Source organism: Canis lupus, chromosome 22 (genome assembly GCF_048164855.1).
Source record: "Canis lupus baileyi chromosome 22, mCanLup2.hap1, whole genome shotgun sequence".
Taxonomy (NCBI): domain Eukaryota; kingdom Metazoa; phylum Chordata; class Mammalia; order Carnivora; family Canidae; genus Canis; species Canis lupus.
The window spans coordinates 48,255,823-48,269,997 of record NC_132859.1 but is presented as its reverse complement, the minus strand read 5'-3'; the positions used below and the strand labels follow the sequence as shown (position 1 = coordinate 48,269,997).

General features: G+C 41.8%; 1 long non-coding RNA gene across 1 annotated transcript in view; it reads left to right on the top strand.

Moving 5' to 3' along the window:
• The first annotated feature begins 2,578 nt into the window (after nucleotides 1-2,578).
• The window catches only part of LOC140614293 (uncharacterized), a 210,182-nt gene continuing 198,585 nt past the window's right edge, over nucleotides 2,579-14,175 (top strand). The window contains exons 1-2 of the long non-coding RNA XR_012015196.1: nucleotides 2,579-3,317; nucleotides 8,670-8,775. This is a non-coding gene — a long non-coding RNA (uncharacterized lncRNA). The remainder of the gene's footprint in view (nucleotides 3,318-8,669; nucleotides 8,776-14,175) is intronic.

The window sequence follows — 14,175 nt, the reverse complement described above, 5'->3', positions numbered from 1 at the left end:
CTTTTGTTGGAGATTCCGATACTGTGCTGAGAAAGCCATGAGTTGCAGTCTGTCTGGAGAGATAAGACTTGTGCTTGTGGCTCAGGTAATTAGCAATGTAAGGCAGTGTAAACCAAATGGTAAAATGAGTGATTTCAGGCACTAGACATTCCCTGAGGTCATAGGGCATGTTGACTGAGGGGCTGCAGTATGGGCAGCAGGCCTTGTGGATGAGGTAGACAGTTTTCTTAGATGTCGGACTCCACCCTGCTTTGACCCTCTCTACCTCATCGTTGTACTGGTGGGAAAGAGCACTCTGCCAAAGAGTGAGGGACATCAGGAGGGGGCAGAGGGGACATGCTGAGGAGTGGGGGAGGCTAAGGTGGGCAGTAAGATAGGAGGGGGCCACATATTGGAGTCAGTGCCAGGCTGAGGACTGTGAACTTGAACCTACAGTGAATGGGTATAGCCTTAGGGATTTTAGAAGATAGCCACAATGTTGGAACCTTAGGCTTTAGTAAGATTAATCGTGTGGCACTGTGTAGCGACTGGATTTGGCCAGGCAGAGAGAGGAACATGGAGACGCAGACATGCCGGATAGGGGTGAAGGTGGCCTGAGCAGTGTGGTAGCCATGGATGGGCAGACAGGGAGGGATGGACTTCACCAAGGAAGGTACAGAAGGGACCTGGGGCTGATGTCAGGGCTGAAAAAGATGTAAGAGCTCAATTTTCTTTCTTTTTATGTGTGGAAATGGGAAGATTGGTCCTTGGAGAATTGGCCAGATAGAAGGGCTCCTGTGTGACTAGGATGGCGGCTGATGCCTTCAGTTTGGAGCCTCTTGTCTGTGTGCCGAGAACTGACCACCCTCAGAGGATCTGTTCAGTGGGTGATTGGCAGAAGAGGATTATGATAAGGTGATATGCATAGCAACTTACTTTTTTTCATATTAAATTGGGCATTTTGGAAGTAAGTAGCCATAGAACATACACTCACTAACATACTATTTCCTGGGGGTGGGGACAGTGGCATTTATCTGAACATTAGGCAAAGCCATGAGATCAAACAGTCCAAAGCCTTCTACCAATGAGATACAATCCCAAATGTTTTCCTGAGACGTGAGCATATGTGAAAATGTCAAATACTGCACATAATGAATGGATTGGGGTGGAGACAGAAAGCCAGTACCACATCTTTCTATTTTTTCTATGTTCTCTGTGCTTTATACAGGCATCTAAATGCTTTGTTAATCTAACTTTGGGATGTTTTCAGGTTGTGGGCAGTCTCCTCTTCTGACAGCCAGAATGAAGAACTCTCTAATTATCCCCTTTGAGAGTCAAGACCAAGTTTTAACATTAAACACTATGTTATCTTAAAAAAAAAAAGTGGGACTGGAGGTACCTGCCTTATAATGGTCAGCACAGGCCCCTGAATTGAAACCTACCTTGTTTGTCACTAGAATCAGATTTCCAAGTGACAGTATGCAATCAAAAAGGGCCAGCATAGCAATTATTTGCAAACCTTTTGTCCATTGCTAATTATGTGCTGGACTCAGTGCTGAATAGTTGCCACGCACTCTCTTGCTTAATCTTCACCAAAACCACCACCCTGCAGTGCAGCACACGAGCAACGAAAGAAGGATGGCTGAAGAGAGGGAAAGGTTCAGAGTGGGGAATCTGCTGAAACAGGGAGGGGACTAGCTGTATGACCTCGGGGACCCAGCTTCACGTCTCGGAGAATCATTCTCTCAACTGCAAAATAAGGATAATAATAATAATCCCTGTGTTCTGTTATTTATTGCTGCATGACAAACTATTCACAGCTTAATGTCCTAAAAGGCTAATGCTCATTTGTTATACTTGTGAATCTGCGGTTTGGGCAGGACCAAGTGGGGACAACTTGTGTGGGTTCCAAGAGGCCTGGGACCTGTTGGAATGGCTTGAAGAGCGGTGACTGGCTGGAGATTGCTCTCTGCACGCAGTCTCAGGGCCTCTCTGTGTGGTCTCCCCAGGTGCTCATACTTCCAAGAGCGTGTTCTAGGCGACAGACAGTAGAGGCTGCTGGTCTATGAAGTCTGAGGCCTGGAAGCTGGCACTGCTGTATTTCCACTGTCTTCTACTGGTCAAAGCACTTCCTAATGCAGGGGAAGGAGATCTCACCTGGCAGTGAAGTGGGCCTCTTTAACTGCTAGTTCATGGAAGTGTTGATTACATGAGATAATGAACATGAAAGCCTTTTAGCATACCATCTAGTACCTCTTAAGAGCCCAATAAATGGAGGCTGTTGTCTTTAGTTAGGGATAGTGTCAGAATCATCAGAGAGAGATGAGGGATTGAACGAAGTTGATTTTATAGACAGCGAGGGCCTTGTCTTCATGGCTGTGGGGTGGTGGTACAGCCTGTGTGCAGGAGGTAAGGAGTGAGAGGGTGGTGCCTCTAGGAAGGCAGCATGTGGGCCTGAGAAGTTGAACTGCAGAAAGAGAGAAATTGGACTAGTTGTGGGTGGCAGGGGAGAAAGGGCAGCAAAACTCTCCAGAGGATTGTTCTCCCAGGGGGATGGCTCAGGTGTGGGGGTGGCCTGGAGTGGGGAGACATGCTTGTGTGAAGGACGAGGAGATAGAGAAAAAAGATGTTTGGAGGAGGAAGAGGGGGTGAGGCAGAGAGACTGAGAGAAAATGTGTGGGTGTGTGTGTATTTTAAAGGCCAAATTTATTCTAGGCAAGCTATTTATTTAAGATTTGCATGCAAATGAAAACAACCAGGATATAAGCTCCTTAGAGGAGGGACTTTGAGGAGGAGAAGGGTTTACAGACCTCATTTCAGGCTGGAAAACATGCAGCCTTTCCTGCCAGGCAAAGGGCAAAGCTTAAGCTGGGAGGGGGTCTGGACGTGTGGAGAGGGAAGCATTATATTTTCCATGTCAGTGGTTGGGGATGTCAACTGTATACTTCAGAGCAGAGAGTGACACACAACCAGGGTAACGTGAAGCCGAGGCCACATCAAGAGTAGTTTGGAGGCCCTGAGAATGAAAATGGTCATGGTTCTTCTCTTAACCTCACGTGGTTTATTGCAAAGAAAAAAAGTTAATTTATAAAATCAGTGTTGAGAAGTCAATCAAGGTTCTGATTTTTCCCATGATGCTTTGATGCTTCTTTTGAAATAGAAATTGTGAATGCTTTCAGAAATTAACTTTTGGTGTCCTTGCTTTGTGAGGGACTTCCATCTGGACTTGGCTGGCCTGGAGAGTAGTCTGGAAGAGTGTACAAGACCTGCCGTCCCCAAAACTAGCCCTGGTGGAAGCTGCTGGCCCAGAGATTCCCCCCTTGCAGACTGTTTTCTGGGTGAGGATTTCCTCCAACCCCCAAACCCCTTGGCCAGACCTGCGTCTTGCCCAGCTGCCTGCTGACCTGTTTGAATATGCCTGAGGATTTATCTTGGGGAAATTCTGTTTGTCTCTGACATGGGCTCCATCAGGGTTTGGAAGTTTTTGATTGGTTCCATGCTGCATCTCCAGAGCCTAGCCTAGTGGCTGGCAGATGGCACTCTCATATGCTGCATGGATGTAAGAATGCAGGGGGCATCGTAAGGGACACAGGTGTAGAAGGGGAGCAAAGAGGAACAACCTGGGGCATTTTACAAATTTGTAAATGGCTCTGTGGGGCAAGACTGAAGGAGTTCAGATAATCAGTGGCCCATTCCTTGAAAATGATTTCTGTGTCCCAAGGATGAAACAGAGGGGAAACAGGGTTTCATGGATCCTGGGTAGGTGGGTTTTTTTTCCCCTCTCACAAAGACTGGCAAGTTTATATTTCTGTTTGAAATGCAGAGTGAAACTGTGTACGTCCCTTTAAAGAAGTAGAATGCATTTACTTCCGCACAAGCCATATGGGACTTTGGAGTGGGTGTTCATGTGCCAAAATAAACCCATGGATTCGCAGCCATGAGCAGTGAGGCTGGAGCAAAGTTTCTCTTTCACCTTAGAAAACCTGAATTTATTTTAAACAACATAAAACTGGTGTAGGCCTATTACAGAAAATTGGGAAAACACAAAAAAGGCAGTCTTGTTGAGTGAAATTTGCAGAACTTCAGTGGGTATGGGTGGTGGCTCCAGGGATGACCCTGGAGATGGTGGTTGACTGGAGGCTCGACGACAGTTGTGGGGCAGCTCCCAGAGCCAGGCTGTCTTCCGAAGGCTGCTGGTTCCGGGTTGGGCTTGGGGTGGAGTCTGTGCTATCAGACTGTCCCTGTAACTCTACATTATAGTATCTGAGTTTTTCTCTGATCCCCTCAAACGACTTGGTCTCTCCTTGGGAGCAAAAAGGCAGACTTGTGTTCTTGCAAAGATCATCTACTTTCTCTAACACCAGCAGCTTCTGCGGGGTATGCAGGAACCATAGGGGAGGACACAGATGTCATAATCAACCCTGAAGGCCAACATGGCTTATTCTTTGCTCCATACTAGGCCCTGTGCTGGGGATTTGGTGGTGAGTAAATTAGCATGATGCTTGTCCTCATAGACAGTTTAGTTTATGGCAGTTTAGTTTACGCATATCCTCATGCCTCACTGTGGGATGCGGGCCTGCTTGCCTCCCCCCGTCCCCCCCTCCCCCCACCCAGTCTAGTCTTGCCCCACCCAGTTCTTTGGGGAGGGGTCCCTGTCACCTTCACTGACCCACTCCGGAATCACTAGAGGTCTTCTTGGTTGTCCTCTGTTACTCTGCCCCTTAATGCAGATGTGGGGTTTGAAGGGAGCAGCACAGAGTCTGTGTAGAGGTGGGTAATGGAGTCCGGCCGTCCTTGGCCTGCTAGTGATGAGTGAGGGAGGTGGGTGATGGAGGCCAGCAGCTTGGGCTTGCCTGCCCCCTCCCCCACCCCCACCCTCAAGACCCTATATCTGCCCGGTGAGTCTCTTTCTGTCATCCTCTCAGGCAATCTGTGACCTTATTGTACCTCCTCTTCTCCCTCTCATTAAGCTTGAACCAGGAAGCTTCCAGAAGCACACACAAAAGGGGCTCTTAGAGCCTAAGCTAGTACCCTAACCATGAGATTGACATCACAAGAAAGACCCAAGACCTAATCAAAGGAACTAACGCTGACACTGGCTTCTCAGACAGTGGTCAGGAGAGGATTTGGGGGGAATAGTTTGTTTATAGGGGAACCATGGATATAAAATGGGGAGGCCTGCAGGATAAATATTGCTTACAACATACCAATTGCCTCAGAAATTCAGCCGGAAGGAGGCATTTCAAGAATCTCCGGAGTTCCTTGCCTCCTTCACAGCACACAGCGTAGCTGTGACCAACCCAAATCTCAGCGAGGATTTCCTTAAATAACTCTGTCTCCAAGATTCTGCTTCATCCATACAAACCATTAAAACATTTAGAGACTCTACCATTTTGGCCTGTAAATCTTACTTTACTCATTGTCCTGTACCCAGAACTAATCAAAAACAATTTTTCCCATTTATGTTTTCTAAGGAGTTTTGAGAAATACAGCTCCTGGGTTCCTCACTAAATAGCGCTGTGTGGCCGCGCTCTGCTTGCCAGAGACAGAAGGGGCATTTCCAGTGAATCACGAGTCCTGCTTGTTCGGAACAGCTGTGACTTCAAATGTTCTATCCCAACAGTCAGACCCACAAGGTTTCGAATTTTGGTTTTGAAAATATATCTTTACGGCTGGGAGGCTGTTAGTTTTTTTGTAGGGACAAGGATTTCATTCCAGTTTCAGACTCCCCAGAGGAAATTAGAGGCAGTACCACTTCCATTCCAGAAATTGCTGTGAGATTTCACACAGGGAAAGTGAGACGTGCCCTTTTCATTTATTATTTTTTTCTTCTATAGTTACTGCATTTTCCTTCTTTCTTTCTTTTTCTTTTTCTTTCTTTCTTTTTTTTTTTTTCCTGAAGGACAGGGACTTTGGTGAGGCTGCACCGCAATAGTAGTTCCATTCAGACACCAACTTAAAAAATGAAATAAGATTCCTGGACTAGCTGAGTTCGAATCAAATTTCTTTGGGAAGGAAGCTTCCTCCCTTGGTCAGTATGTCAGCTTTCACTTGAATGTGGGCTCTCTCACTGGGGTGGTGGCCGGTACAGGCATTGGGGCTGACTTCCAGCGGTCAGTAGATCCATTCCTGGACTCTATGTTGTGTTCACAGAATGGATGTCGGTTTGGAAATTCTGTGACTCCATTAGGACCTTGAATATTCTCTCTACATCTTCTGTTCTGTTTTTTTTCCTTTTCAAATTGATTATATAAATATTTTTACAATAAAATTTGAAGAAAGATAAGGTGTTTTTTCCAGAAAAAAATATAATTATTACCAAATGTTATCATCATTTTTATATATATCTTTCTGGTCATTTCTAAGAGTGTGACTTTTTGTTAGCTTTCAAAACACAGTTAAATTCCCTATGGTAAATGCAATTTTCATTGTAACCTTTTTACTAAACATTATAACATAATTAGCAATTAATATTTGTTATCAACTATTCTTGATTACTAATCATTACTTACTTAAATGTTCCTCTACTGAGGGTCATTCACACTGCTTCCATTATTTTAAGAAACCTGTACTGAATGTCGTTGTGCCCACCATTTTACAACATCTAGGATCGTTTTTAGGACGATGTATTCCTAGAGCTCAAAATTTGATATTCTGTGGGTGATAGGTGCTTTACTGATGCTTTAAATACTATTTTTTTAAAGGCCATGTTTAACAATTTGTAATTCCTACCTAAAAAAGTTTTTTTTTTTTTTTTTTTAAGACTAAGAATCACAGTGACATAGAATTCCATGACTGAATATGTAAAGACCTTGATTGTCCATTCATCCTTGTGCTGGAAAGACTCTTTCCAAGGAGAATGCTTTCTTGGCCAGGTGGCTCTACCCCTTGGAATCCCCAAGCCCTCCTGCATGTCAGTTGAAGCCAATGCATAAGACTCTGTCTAAACAGACAGCTTTACTGTCCAGCTATCAGTCAGAGAGTGTAATCACAAATTCTGCAGTCCAACTCCTGTCAAAGGTCTGGTGTGGAGAATAACCTTCAGAGGATTGCTTGGAGCATGTTGCTATGGGCTGAATGTTTGTGCCCCTCCAAAATTCATATATTGAAATCTGAACTCCTGATATGATGGTATTTGGAGGTGGGGCCTTTCAGAGGTTATTATAATTAGATGAGGTTATGGGAGTGGAGCCCCCATAATGGGTTTAGTGCCCATATAAGAAGAGAAAGAGAAGCCAGACCCTCTTCTCTCTGCCATGTGGGGACACAGTGGCAAGGCAGCCATCTACAAGCCAGGAAGAGGGAAGAGGGCCCTCCCCAAGAACCAAATGTGCCTGTGCCTTGCTCTCAGACTGTCCAGCCTCCAGAGCTGTGAGAAACAATTATTTGTTGGTTAACCCACCCAGTCTTGGTATTTTGTTAGAGCGGCCTAAGCTAAGACAGACATACAGACCTCCCATTCTTTTAGGCCTTCATTTTATCCTTGGATCTAGCTGGACCAGACCTATCTTATTCTGGGCCCTTTCAATGACTTTTTTTTTTTTTTTTTTTTTTTACAGATTTTATTTATTTAATCATGAGATATACAGAGAGAAAGAGAGAGACAGAGACATAGGCAGAGGGAGAAGCAGGATCCCTGCAGGGACTCTGATTCAGGACTCAATCCCAGGACCATGACCTGAGCTAAAGGCAGATGCCTCAACCACTGAGCCATCCAGGCGTCTCTAAAATGACTTTTTGAATTGGGTTTGGAATATTGCTCTCAGCTTCCTTGGGGGAGGGGATGCTCCAGAAACTGGCAGGACAGGAGTACGTTCTCTGTAGTTCTCTATAACACTTCACACAGAGTTCTTCACAAGATTTCTTATATATAGGCCACAGTCCCAGGAGCAGCTTCACTTCTGCTTAGGCACCATCTTGTTTTTCATCGATTATAGACAGTGTTGCTTAATTAGCCAGAGTTCTTCCCAAAGCCAAACTCTCAGTTCCTCCTCAGCAATAGTATAAAACCTCTACAGTCTAGATTATCCAAACTGGATAATTAGGTGTGCCAAACATTTGCTTTTTCATTTTCAATATATTTATGGAGAATTTTACTAGTAAGAAATCTAAGGAAAAACCATTTTAATTTCAGTGCAAATGTATATTTTGTGTTTGTTCTAGTATTGCTTTTGTTAAATGCTTACATGGGGAAGGGGACCTCTAAAGGCCTTAATTTGGCTTGACCTTATGGTCACTCTTTTGGACTGACTTTAGCTCTGCCTTTATATTGTCTTTATTTTGCCAAAAATTGTTTATTTATGTAGTTTGATTTGCTGAAAATAAGCAGTTTTATAAGCTACATTCAGTAATTTTGGGAATTAGATGAGATATAAGCATATCCCATAAAGAAAAATGTAATTTTTTAGGTCAAAAAATGTGAATGCTTTTGAGCCTATTAACACATGCGGCTGAATGAACTTTGCTCTTTCCCTCATTACTTCCTAGGATGGTCATCTATTGTTTTCTTCACTTTTAGGCTGGAACTAAGATGGGAAGCCACTGAGTACCAGTGGAGCTGGTACTAGTGGGTCTTAACAAACATTTAGCAATGAAGTAAGTGGTTTAGTGTTCACTTGACTGGAAGGCAGAATGAATGCAAGACAAATTTTTTTTTTTTTTAATGCAACTCCCTTTTCTCTCTGTGGCAGGTTGAATTCCCTTGGAAGCCAAATCCGAGACAGCATGCAGGATGCTTCTTAGGAAGTGCTCTTGGGATCCACGCCTATGGAAAGCAAGGGAAGGAGACAGGACCAGGTAGAGGGAGAAGTTGGGTTGTGATGCAATCTTGATGAAGTCCTCAAGATGGTTCCACAGCAGCTCTGAAGCTAGGCAACTCTTCAGAGTTGTCCCAAATTGGGATGAAAGGCCCTAGAGGATCAGTCAATGGAGCTAGCTGCTCACAGAAGGCAAGGCAATGCCTTCCTGGCCTTCAGCAAGGCAATGGCCAAAGGAGGGTGACAGCTGAGGTTGGTCTGCTCAAAAGCACTCCAAGCAGGTGGGGAATGCATTGGTTAGTCCTAGGGGTATCTGGACAGAGTATCACAGTGTCCAGCACTTTCTCTTTGGCAATGGGAGCCTTTGGACATCATTTGGTTTGGGGTGTTGCTGGGCATGTGAGTGTTTCCTTGCAAGTGAATTTAGCCTGCATTTGTGAGTGTTTTCCCTATTGTCAGTGCTTGGTACCATTGCCACCTGCGATTTAGGAAATCTGCATTGTGGTTAGCCTTCTAATTTTATAATTACCTTTCCAGAATAATAACCCCATCCAGGTGTTTAGTAACACAAAACAGCAAGGGAAATTAATTTCAATTAGAAGGGGAAAAATACAAATTGAAGTGAGGTTGTGGAAAGAAAAAACTCCAACATGCGTTTCTTTGAGTGTATTTCATTTTAAATCCCTGCAATGCGACTGAACCATTGGCAGGGCACCCTTTAAAGACCGACATTTAAAAAATACATGATTATGGAATTTGGAGCTGTTCTGGCTGCCCAGTAAGCATCTGGATATAAAAGGGGTAGAGGGAGAGAGAGGGAGAGAGAGTGCGAGTGACAGAGAGGGGGTGGGCTGGGCAAGAGCTTCAAAGGAGGTACTAGAGACAGAAAGAAGTATTCTTCTTTTGTGTTTTCACACTTAACTTTTTTCTTGGCATGAGAACATGAGCTTTGTAAAATGATTTCAAGTTAGTTTCAGCATTTTGAAAGGACATGGAGGGGCCTGGAGGGGACTCATGGGCTTCTACTGGAGAAAAAATGTAAGGGGTTTTCTTGTCCTCTCCATGTCCTTTGGGTCTTGGATCTTGTTTTCTCTGGCTGGCTTGGCAGAGTTTGAGAGGAAGTGGTTTACCGTTGGCTATGGGGAGCCCTTCTCTTGGGGAGATGGCAAAACTGGCAGGCAGCAAGACAAAGATAAGTTCATAAAGAAAAAGGGAGCAGGGAAGAAGGATTTTTCTGGTTTCTTAGCCAAGACCCATATCACCAAGCAGTGGCTGGTCCTGGGGCTCCTGGAAATGGCAGTGCGGCACGGGTAGCATGTGAAGGCTTTGGCCCCTGCTTAGTATTGCAGGTGAATTCACCTATTTGTAGCTGGAGAGCTCAGGAAAGCTCAGCACAGCCGTGGCCTGTTGATGTTCTTTTAAACAGTTAAGTCTCTTGGAGGCTTGCCACACTATCGCGAAAACAATTACACAGCCTTCTTTTTCGGAGAGAATTTTTCTGACTTTCCTATCTGAGATAGGAAACCGAAAACTGTTTCTCAGATTGATTTTTCTGGGTCTACCCCAAATGTTCCATTATAATATTAGTTCACCCATCATGAGAGGTGAGCTGACATGGGGAAAGTGGCATTAAGGGTGAAAGGAGCCCGGCTGCTCTAACCCTCCAAGGTTAACACTGACGGCTGAGAGTGGTCTGCCTGGAAAAACACACTTGTGACTCATGCAGGGGAAGAGCCCCATTAGCTGAAGATTTTCTGCCTGACTTGAGCTTCCTCATGCTTTTGAAAGGGGCAGGAAGCCCAGTTTTGTGTCTGTACAGATTCCTCCATTTTTGATTCTTGCTATTATTACTTTAGGAGTTTAAGATTATAGCTTTGCCTTTTTAGAGCTCTTTACACTCTTGTGCACCGATCTGCAGAACAGGGGCACTGGGTATCTCTAGTGCTATTAATACACTTTAGGTATTTTCTAGGGGGAGAAGTCATAAGAAACCGTTGGACTGCATTTACACCACCTGTAATTTTTGCGACTCCTTCCTGCCTTATTATTCACAGGCACGTGAGAAAGGATGAAGTCTATTTTTCTAGTTACTCAGAATATCCATCATTGTCAGTCATGATTTAATCGAATTTAAAGACTTGGGCTTCTAGGTGCTTAGTTCTGCTATTTTTTTTTTTTTAATGAACTAAGTGATTAGTTAAACTAGCCTTATCCTAAAATCTAGATTAATACTTCCTTTCAGGCATCACCTTGCATTTTCATCTTAATTCACTTATCCAAAAAATATTTTTGAATGTTTACTTTTTACTGGGACTTGTATATGTCTTGAACTTGCCATACACTTGGGACTTCAGACTCACATGGCATCTGGTAGACTTTGAGCCTCTACAGCTGCTAGTTACAAATTCCCCAGGAACACTTTTTTGAATAGCAATGGTTTCTTTGCTCAGTTGGGAATTTTCTAGCATTTTCCTAGACCAATCTCAGGTGGCACAAGAGAAGAGCTGTCCTTAGAATGTGTCGCCTCACTTCCTGGTGGTATCGTGAAGTTATTGCATCAAGACCAAAGACATTAACTTACTGGCAATACCTTAGCTGTTACTTGCTGTACAATTCCATATACATCCCTTGTGGTAAATGGTCTCTGAAAGAGGACACACTGAGCCCTGGAACAATAAGCTTTCTGAGTTGAAGTAACTTTATAAATGAGCAAACAGCAGCCCAGAAAGGTTGAGAACTCTGCTGAAGATCACACAGGGGTGAATGAAGACCTCTGATCTCCCAACCCAGACTTGTGTGTAGTGTAGTTCACATTCTTCTTCCTCAAAATTAATTTTACAAAAACTTCTAGAAGTGACAACTTACCAGAGCTTTTCTATATTATTAGTTGCTCTTACTTTGTCATTTTCCCCCTTCTTATATCTTCCTGAGTAGTTCTTCTATCTTAAATTGCACAATGAAGCTCATACATTTGGAATCTTCCTCTATTTCTAATATACACACTTAAGAGTATCAAAGTCTCATTTACATACTATGTCAGCCAACTTCTGTAACAGTATTTTGACATGTGGAATTTTGTCATTTTTTTCTAAAGATCTTATTATGTACATATGATTTGTCCTTTGACCCTTAATATACTTGAAAGTATGTTTTAAAAATCTAAATATATGGGTTATTTGGGATTATCTTTGTGTTATTAATTTCTAATCTAATTACATTGTAGTCAGAGATCACGGCCTCTATGGTTTTCATTCTCTGGGATTTATAGTAAACTGCTTTGCAACTTTTTATGTGATCTATTTTTATAAATGTTTCATGCTGCTTAAAAAAGAATATGCTTTCTCTAATTGTTGGAAATAGCATTTTATATAGAGTCATTAGATCAAGTATTTTAATTGTGTTCTATATCTTCACTAATTTTTTATTTGCTTAATTTGATACCGAGGCATGCATATTAAAACTCCTATTATGATTGTGGATTTGCCAATTTTTCTTTGCAATTCTGTAAATGTGTGCTTCACATATTTTGAAGCTGTGTTGTTAGCAAAAAAATGCAGAGTTTAGTCATGGAGCCAGACTGCCTGGGTTTGAATCATGGCTATGCTATTTGCTAGCTCTGGACCTTGGGGAAGTGATTTATCACCTGTAATTCAGTATTCTTATCTGTAAAATGGGCTATGCTGTGAAGATCGCTGTGAAGATTAAATAACTTAGTATGTGTAAAAACCACTGAGAACAGTGTCTGACACATTGTAAGTGCTTCATAAGTATGAATTATTATTCTTACTGGTGAATTGCTTCTTTTATCCTTACATGAGGATTGTATATCTCTATCTACATGGATATATTTCTATATCTGTATTTTTTTAGTCTTCCTTTTAGACTTTTATGCTGCTATACCAGTCATTTTCTCCCTCCTTAGTTGGATATGCCCAGAATGTCTTTTTTCATCCATGTGCTTCTAACATTAATATGTCATTATGTTTCAGGTGAGTCTTTGATAAATAGCATATGACTAGATTTATAAATACTCAGCCTGAGAAATTCTGTTTTTCTTTAAATTAATTCATTAGGTCCAATTAATTTATATGATTATGAATGTGTCTGAAGTTGTATCTATCATCTTATATAGTGTTTCCTATTTATCATGCTTTTTCTCTGCCTTTTTTCCTTTCCTACTTTCTCTTAGGTTAATAAAATATTCTTTATTGCCCTTTTTAAGCTTCAGCTGTGTTTGAAATTTATTCATTCTATTTCTATTCTTTTATTAGTTAGATTTTAATTTTTAAGATGCATGGTTAATTAAAACACCAACTGCAACAACAACCTTATCCTGAATAATTCAAGATCTTTAGAACATTTTAATTTTGATCTTTCCTATTCTTATACCTATGTTTCTTTTTTATAGTATTTTAGTTCTACCGGTTTTGGATACAACAAAAGTCATTATTTTTGTTATTAATTTTATTTTTCATTTAGTGCTTACATAGCTTTACCCATATATTTACCAGTTTCCTTGCTTACCCTTGCTTCTTATATCCCACTCCTGACTTAGGATTCACTCTCTCGTTTCTTGAATTATTTCCTTTAATATATATTTCTGTTATGACAGGTGAATTTTCACTTCTGAGGCTTTTGTCTGATAATGACTATTTCCCCCTTTTCCTTGAGTCATGTATTACCTGCATATAGAACTCTGGGATGATATTTATTTTCCCTTAGTCCTTTAAAGGTATTGGTCTATTGTGTTCTGTCTTCTGTTGTCACCGGTGAGAAGTCAGTTGTCAGTTCATTGTTGTTACAGATGATCTATTTTTTCTCAAGTCTCTTTTTATCATGTTTCTTTTTGACTTTGATGTTCTGGAATTTCACTAAATGGCCCTACAGTTAGGGTTTAAAAACGTATAATTTTTAGAGCTCATGATACTTTAGCTAAGGATTCATGTCTTTAATTAATTTTGCAAGAGTCTCGGTGATTATCTCTTAGAATATTGCTTTTCTCCTTTTTAAAAGTTCTGTTTGACATTTTCCACATCTTTGTCTCATTAATTTCATCTCTCTTCTCCAATTAATTAAATTTTAAGTTATGTTTAATGTTTTGTTGATCTCGACAGTGAAATTTTAATTTCCGAAAGTTCATTTTCCAATTCTTTTTTCACAGTTTTCTGCTTCTTTTTTTTTTTTTTTTTTAAAGATTTTATTTATTTATTCATGAGAAACAGAGGGGTGGGGGCAGAAACACAAGCAGTGGAAGAAGCAGGCTCCATGCAGGGAGTCCGACGCGGGACTGGATCCCGGGTCTCCAGGATCATGTCCTGGGCTGAAGGTGACGCTAAACTGCTGAGCCACCCAGGCTGCCCTCTGTTGTTTTCCATATGATTTTCTTTTATCTCTAATCATTTTAAAGATAATCAATAATCTAGGAGTCCTCTAACATTAG